This window comes from Zootoca vivipara, chromosome 13, assembly GCF_965207765.1.
Source record: "Zootoca vivipara chromosome 13, rZooViv2.hap1.1, whole genome shotgun sequence".
NCBI classification, from domain to species: domain Eukaryota; kingdom Metazoa; phylum Chordata; class Lepidosauria; order Squamata; family Lacertidae; genus Zootoca; species Zootoca vivipara.
Window position 1 is genome coordinate 9726831 of NC_142596.1, and position 6006 is coordinate 9732836.

The following is a 6006-nucleotide window of genomic DNA, read 5'->3' on the forward strand; positions in this document are numbered from 1 at the left end:
CTTACCTAACTCTCTTACACATGTATCTCGGAAAATCTGGCATGCATACAAATTGTGCGGCAAAAATTGCATATTGCAAACCACCATGGGAGACTTAATAATGGATAAATGGCAGTGCATCTCAGTGCTTCAGAACATTTAAAGGTTGCACATTATTTCTTGGTAAGGATTCCAAATCACTATTCCTAGGGATATTCCTGTGGGACCCTGAGCATTTTGCTGTCAGATCCCTTGATAATGTGGTTAATTTTGGGTGACTCTATGTGTGTGCTTGGGCATAATGGTCAATTATGAACCTTGAAAACCTAGATTTGTAATATTCCATGAAATGGAACAGTAGAAATGGCTACATAGCTGTCTTACATCAAGTCAGTTGGTCAATATCGGTCAGCTCAGGATTTTCTATAGGTTGGATTGGCAGCCACTCTCAAGATCTCAGGTAAGGATCTCTCCCAGCCTTACCTGGCGATGTTGGGGATTGAACCTGGGCGGTTCTACGTACAAAGCAGATGCTCTACCACTGAGCTATGGTCCTTATCCAAAATTATACATGACACCCAGGAACAGAGGAAGATGCCATCTATTGAATAAGATCATTGGTCCAACTATCTCAGTATTAACTTCACCAATGTTCTCCCAAGGGGCAGAGGTTTGATGTCTCTTGTTTATAATAAAGGGGCAAGGATTCTTGGGTCCAATTCAAATCTATAAGGTTTTCATCAGTGTAGTGTAGAGAGCTAGTGTGGTGTAGTGGTTAAGAGCGGTAGACTCCTAATCTGGGGAACAGGGTTCGCATCTCCGCTCCTCCACATGCAGCTGCTGGGTGACCTTGGGCTAGTCACACTTCTCTGAAGTCTCTCAGCCCCACCTACCTCACAGGGTGTCTGTTGTGCGGGAGGAAGGGAAAGGAGAATTTTAGCCGCTTTGAGACTCCTTTGGGTAGTGATAAAGCGGGATATCAAATCCAAACTCCTCCTCCTCCTCCTCCTCCTCCTCCTCCTCCTCCTCCTCCTCCTCCTCCTCCTCCTCTTCTTCTTCTTCTTCTTCTTCTTCTTCTTCTTCTTCTTCTTCTTCTTCTTCTTCTTCTTCTCTGTTTGGTTTCGGAAAATCTTTATCTTTGCACTCGACAGCCATATCACTAAGAAGAGAGGCCACTGGTGCCTGGTTTTCAAAAAAATCTTACAATTTCTAGCCTGTCTTTTATGAAAAACTCCCTGATTTTATAAATAAAGTTGGCTAGATCTGGGTCCTTGAAGGTAACCACTGCCTGTGCCCTAAAACTGTCATAATATATATATTTTATGAAGACAATAACGTCCGGCCTCATTGCTCCTGGTAAGGTCTTATTTAGAACCAGCAGGAGATGTGTTCTACGTTCTGCCTGGGTGAGGAGGCCTTTCGGTTTGGGATAATTCGCAATAACTAGTTTTTGTTGAATCAAGGCAGAGGTTGTTTGTGGATTTGGAACGTAATGAGCACACCAATGGGGTTAAAGACCCCATTTAAGAGCTAAAAGAAAACTACATAGCATTGCAAGGAGGCTTACATCCTAATGGTTGCTGAGGATCCCATCAGCAATGGATGTGGCTCCTGGAGCTGGAGATTGGCCAGTATTTCACACTTTCTGCAGTGCAGGGTGTATGCTGAGGTCCTCTCTAGCAAAGGTGCCTTATATACTGTTCGAGTTGCATAAGCTACATTGGGTTTAGCTGACACATCCACTCACTAAGTTTGAAATACTACTTCCTACTTGGCAGGCAGCCAACACAGATTACTTCTAAAATCCTGGTAAGGATTATTTAGAGGATTAAATTATCGAGGAATACTAACTCTGAATGTAAGTAACCATGGGAAAGCAATATTTAATGGAATGCTAAAAGAGAGACCGAACTTACAGAGACAGAACCATTTTCTTTTATTTTTTTAAATATGATTTTTATTAAATTTTCTGTTTTACAGTTTCAGATAAACCTTTTGCAGTACATCCTTAAGATATCAATGACTTCCCTTCTTCTCTTTCCATGGTTCATTTTGCATATCTTATATCCCTGCATATTTTACAAAAACTATACCAACCAGTTTTCCATTATTACATCCATCAAAACTTATTTACACTGCTGAATTTTTCTTAATACTCCCAGCGTTTTCAGCTGTACAGAGTTATTTTCCATATATTCAATGAATGTTTTCCAATCTTCTTTAAACGTGTGTTCTTCTTGTTCTCTTATTCTATATGTTAAGCCTGCAAGAAGATGTGCATTATGTTTGTTTGTTTGTTTGTTTGTTTGTTCATTCGTTCATTCATTCCCCGTCCATCTGGCTGGGTTTCCCCAGCCACTCTGGGAGGCTCCCAACAGAATACTGTATTAAAAACACAATAAAACATCCAACATTAAAAATTTCCCTAAACAGGGCTGCCTTGAGATATCTTCTAAAAGTCAGCTGTTTATTTCCTTGACATCTGGTGGGAGGGCGTTCCACAGGGCAGGCACCATTACCAAGAAGGCCCTCTGCCTGGTTCCCTGTAACCTTACTTCTCATAGTGAGGGAACCACCAGAAGGCCCTCGGAGCTGGACCTCAGTATCCGGGCTGAACAATGGGGGTGGCCAAGGTCGTTTAAGGCTTTAACCAACACTTTGAATTGTGCTCAGAAACATACTGGGAGCCAATGTAGGTTTTTCAAGACCGGTGTTTTATGGTCTCAGTGGCCACTCTCAGACACTAGTCTAGCTGCCGCATTCTGGATTAGTTGTAGTTGCATATTCTGTCAACTTAAGTTGCCAGTCTTCTTTGGTTGGGACCTCACTCATTTTCCATTTTGGGGCTAACAAAACGCGTGCCACAGTTGTTGCATACATAAATAACCTAACCATTTTGACATTGAACTATGGCCAGAAGTGCTTGGGGGCCATAGGATGTGGGCTGACTGAGGTGGTGTCTGAGGTGGGCTGAATGAGGCGGCTGGTGTCAAACAGAAGAGAGAATGGAAGAGAGAATGGTGGACGAGAGAATGGACTGGAATAATATGGAGGAAGAATAGCTGACTGGCTGGGACAGAGAACAAGCACAGCAGCTTTTTGTTGCAGCTCCCAAAATAGGTATTTGTAACCTGTGATTAATAGATAAAATCAGATAAAATGTTTCCTCTGAGCAAAGGCTGTTGATTTGGGGGTTTATTCCCGTCTCAGAGGTTTCCGCCTCCCAGCCCCCCACAAAATCTTCGGTGCGGCTTTCATTCAGAGGGAAGCAAGGTATCCAAAAACTCAGCCAATTGAGCAATTAGTTCCACGTGCCAAGAAAGATTTTGAACTTGCAGCTCTTAAGCAGTGGCTTTGCCCAAGGGACAGCAAAAGGACAGCAAACTGTACTGGAAAACTTGATAGAGTTTTTTTCAAAGTTCTCTGTGATGTGACATGGGAGCTCTGCTCTAAGAAAAGAAGAAACTAACTGCACTGGGAATACAAAAACTCTCGGGGAAACCTATGTAGATAATGAAGAGGGAGGAGAGGACAGTATCTGAATCTGGGAACAGAAAGGGAGAAAGGGTGTGGCCTGATTTCTCATTTGTTCCAATGAAAAAGTAGGTGCTGACCATGGCTGCAGGAACTGGCTGGCTAGGATGGGGCATTTTTTTGACAGGAAAAAACCTTATATTTATTTGATTTCATATAATAATCTACATAGGCAGGGAAAAAGATGAAGAGAGAAGAAGAAAACCAATACTGTATATTAATTGCAATCTGTGCCTCAATCTAATTAAAATAATAACAACAACAAGAATACAATTCAAATTTTGAATTTTATAAACATAAGTGCAATTTCAGTGCAATGCAATATTTTCCATATCCTCTGTCCTAAAAAAAATTCATCATGGAATTATCACCCTAACAGGAGAAGAATTGACTAAAGTTACCCACATTAATTTGAGAATATGTTGTATTAGTTTCAGTAACAAGGCGCATAAATACTTAAATACTCAAACTTTTAAATTTTCCCAGGTCCTTTTATTCCAACATTGAATAAATAAGCTCTACTCCTTTACAAAAACGGCCCTCTCTAACTTAAGGTCAGATTTGTTCATTTTGCCACAGACTTCGATCAACCAAGAATCCATAGAGGGACAGAAGTTGGCACATTTCAGTCAAGTTATTTGTGCCTCGGCCACATCCGGATTTGATTATTGCATTAAGCTCTACTTGGGGCTGCCACTGAAGAATGTTTGGAAAATTCAGATATTGCAGGAAGATACAGCAGCATTATGGCAGGCCAGACCATTTTCCTGTCCAGCCCAGTATTTTATATTCAGACTCCCCGCAGCACCTCTCCAGGGTCTCAGGCAACAGGTCTTCCCCCTTACCTGCTACCTGATTCCACTTACTCCGTGGGGATGAGGAACCTTTGCATTTCAGGGAGTGGTGGGCGGGGCAAGAGGCAAAAAATGGGCGGAGCAATGGATGCAAATATTACCTTTGTGCAATATCCTAGCTTCTTCACACTCACACACTATCCTCCATCCAGGTGAACAAGAAGCATGCTCAGAGTTCAAAGACACATTCCAGCCTGGCAAAAGCACTCAAGGAAAAGGTCCCAACTCCTAAGGGCCGAGGTCCCTCCAATGAAATATTTTAGGGGCTGCCCCCCCAGTTGATGGCCACTGCCATTCAAATGGTGTGCATGCACCCCGTCTTGTGATTGATTATGTGGGGCTGGGCTGACCTGCCCCCTCCCAATATTTCATTCAAGTTGACACCTCCAGAGCAGACCCAGAAAACAAAGGCACACCAGCTAAAGTTTGAATCATTCTGCAAGTCCAGGATTTCTACCTGATCCTCAGAGCCAAAAGACAAAGAGTGTTTATGAGCCGTGTAAACAAACAGCCAATTAACACAAGAAATAACTCTTGCAAGGTCCCTAAACCTTCGCATATAAACACTACCCATGCTGGAGGGTTTCCAAGCTGTCTGGCCCAGTAGGGCATGTAATTTAGTTGCCACGTTGAGCAATTAAAATTCTCCCGGGCTAAGATCTCTCTTTTGTTTCCTTCACCTTTCCAATGAAATCTGAACCCCAGGAAGCTGCCGTTTGCCTGGTCACCTCCACACAATACATTTGAAGCACTCTGAACACCAATTTAACAGTCATGGCTTTCCCCCCTCGCTGCCCCCCTCCAAGAATCCTGGGAACCATGGTTTGTTGAGGCTGATGGGAATTGTAGCTCTGTGAGGAGTAAACTAGCTCAGTGGCAGATATGCCTTGATCTGCCTCTTACTTCTATGGATAGAAGAGAGTGTGCATGTGTTTGTGGAAACAAGCATACTGCACCAAGACAAATGTTACATTCATGGCTCCATCAACTTTCCCCTGTGGCCACCACTGGGAGGTCTATGAGGGTATCAGAGTATGAATGGAGATATTAATGTTTTGAGTATGAGACAAAACAGATTGTATGTGACTTTGAAGATAAAAATAAAGATGAAGAGACTGTTTGATTCTGAAGATGAAGATAGGGATTGTTTGATTCTGAAGAAAACAGGAAAGATGGACTGTCGAACTACCGGTAGCTAATGGAATGGGCAGTCAAGATGTGCCAGAGGTTTGGGTGAGTCAAAGGACATGCAGGGGACAGGTTGAGACAAGTAACTGTTCTCAGAGGACATGCTGAGACAAGCCACCTCTCTGAAACTATGGAATCAAACATTTAAGTTTACTGCATGTACAGCCCTGAAAGAAAATGTCTTGAAGATGATGTATAGATGGTATTTAACACCAGTAAAATTAGCTAAGATGTATAGGATGAGTAACAAAATGTGCTGGAAATGTAAAGGATGGAGAGTTTTACCATACATGGTGGAAATGCGAAAAAGTTAAAAGATTTTGGGAAATGATATATAACGAATTGAAAAAGATGTTAAAATACACCTTTCCCAAAAACCTGAAGCTTTTCTATTAGGACTTATTGGACAGGAGACTGCAAAGGAGGGTCATATATTATTTTTGTATGCGAC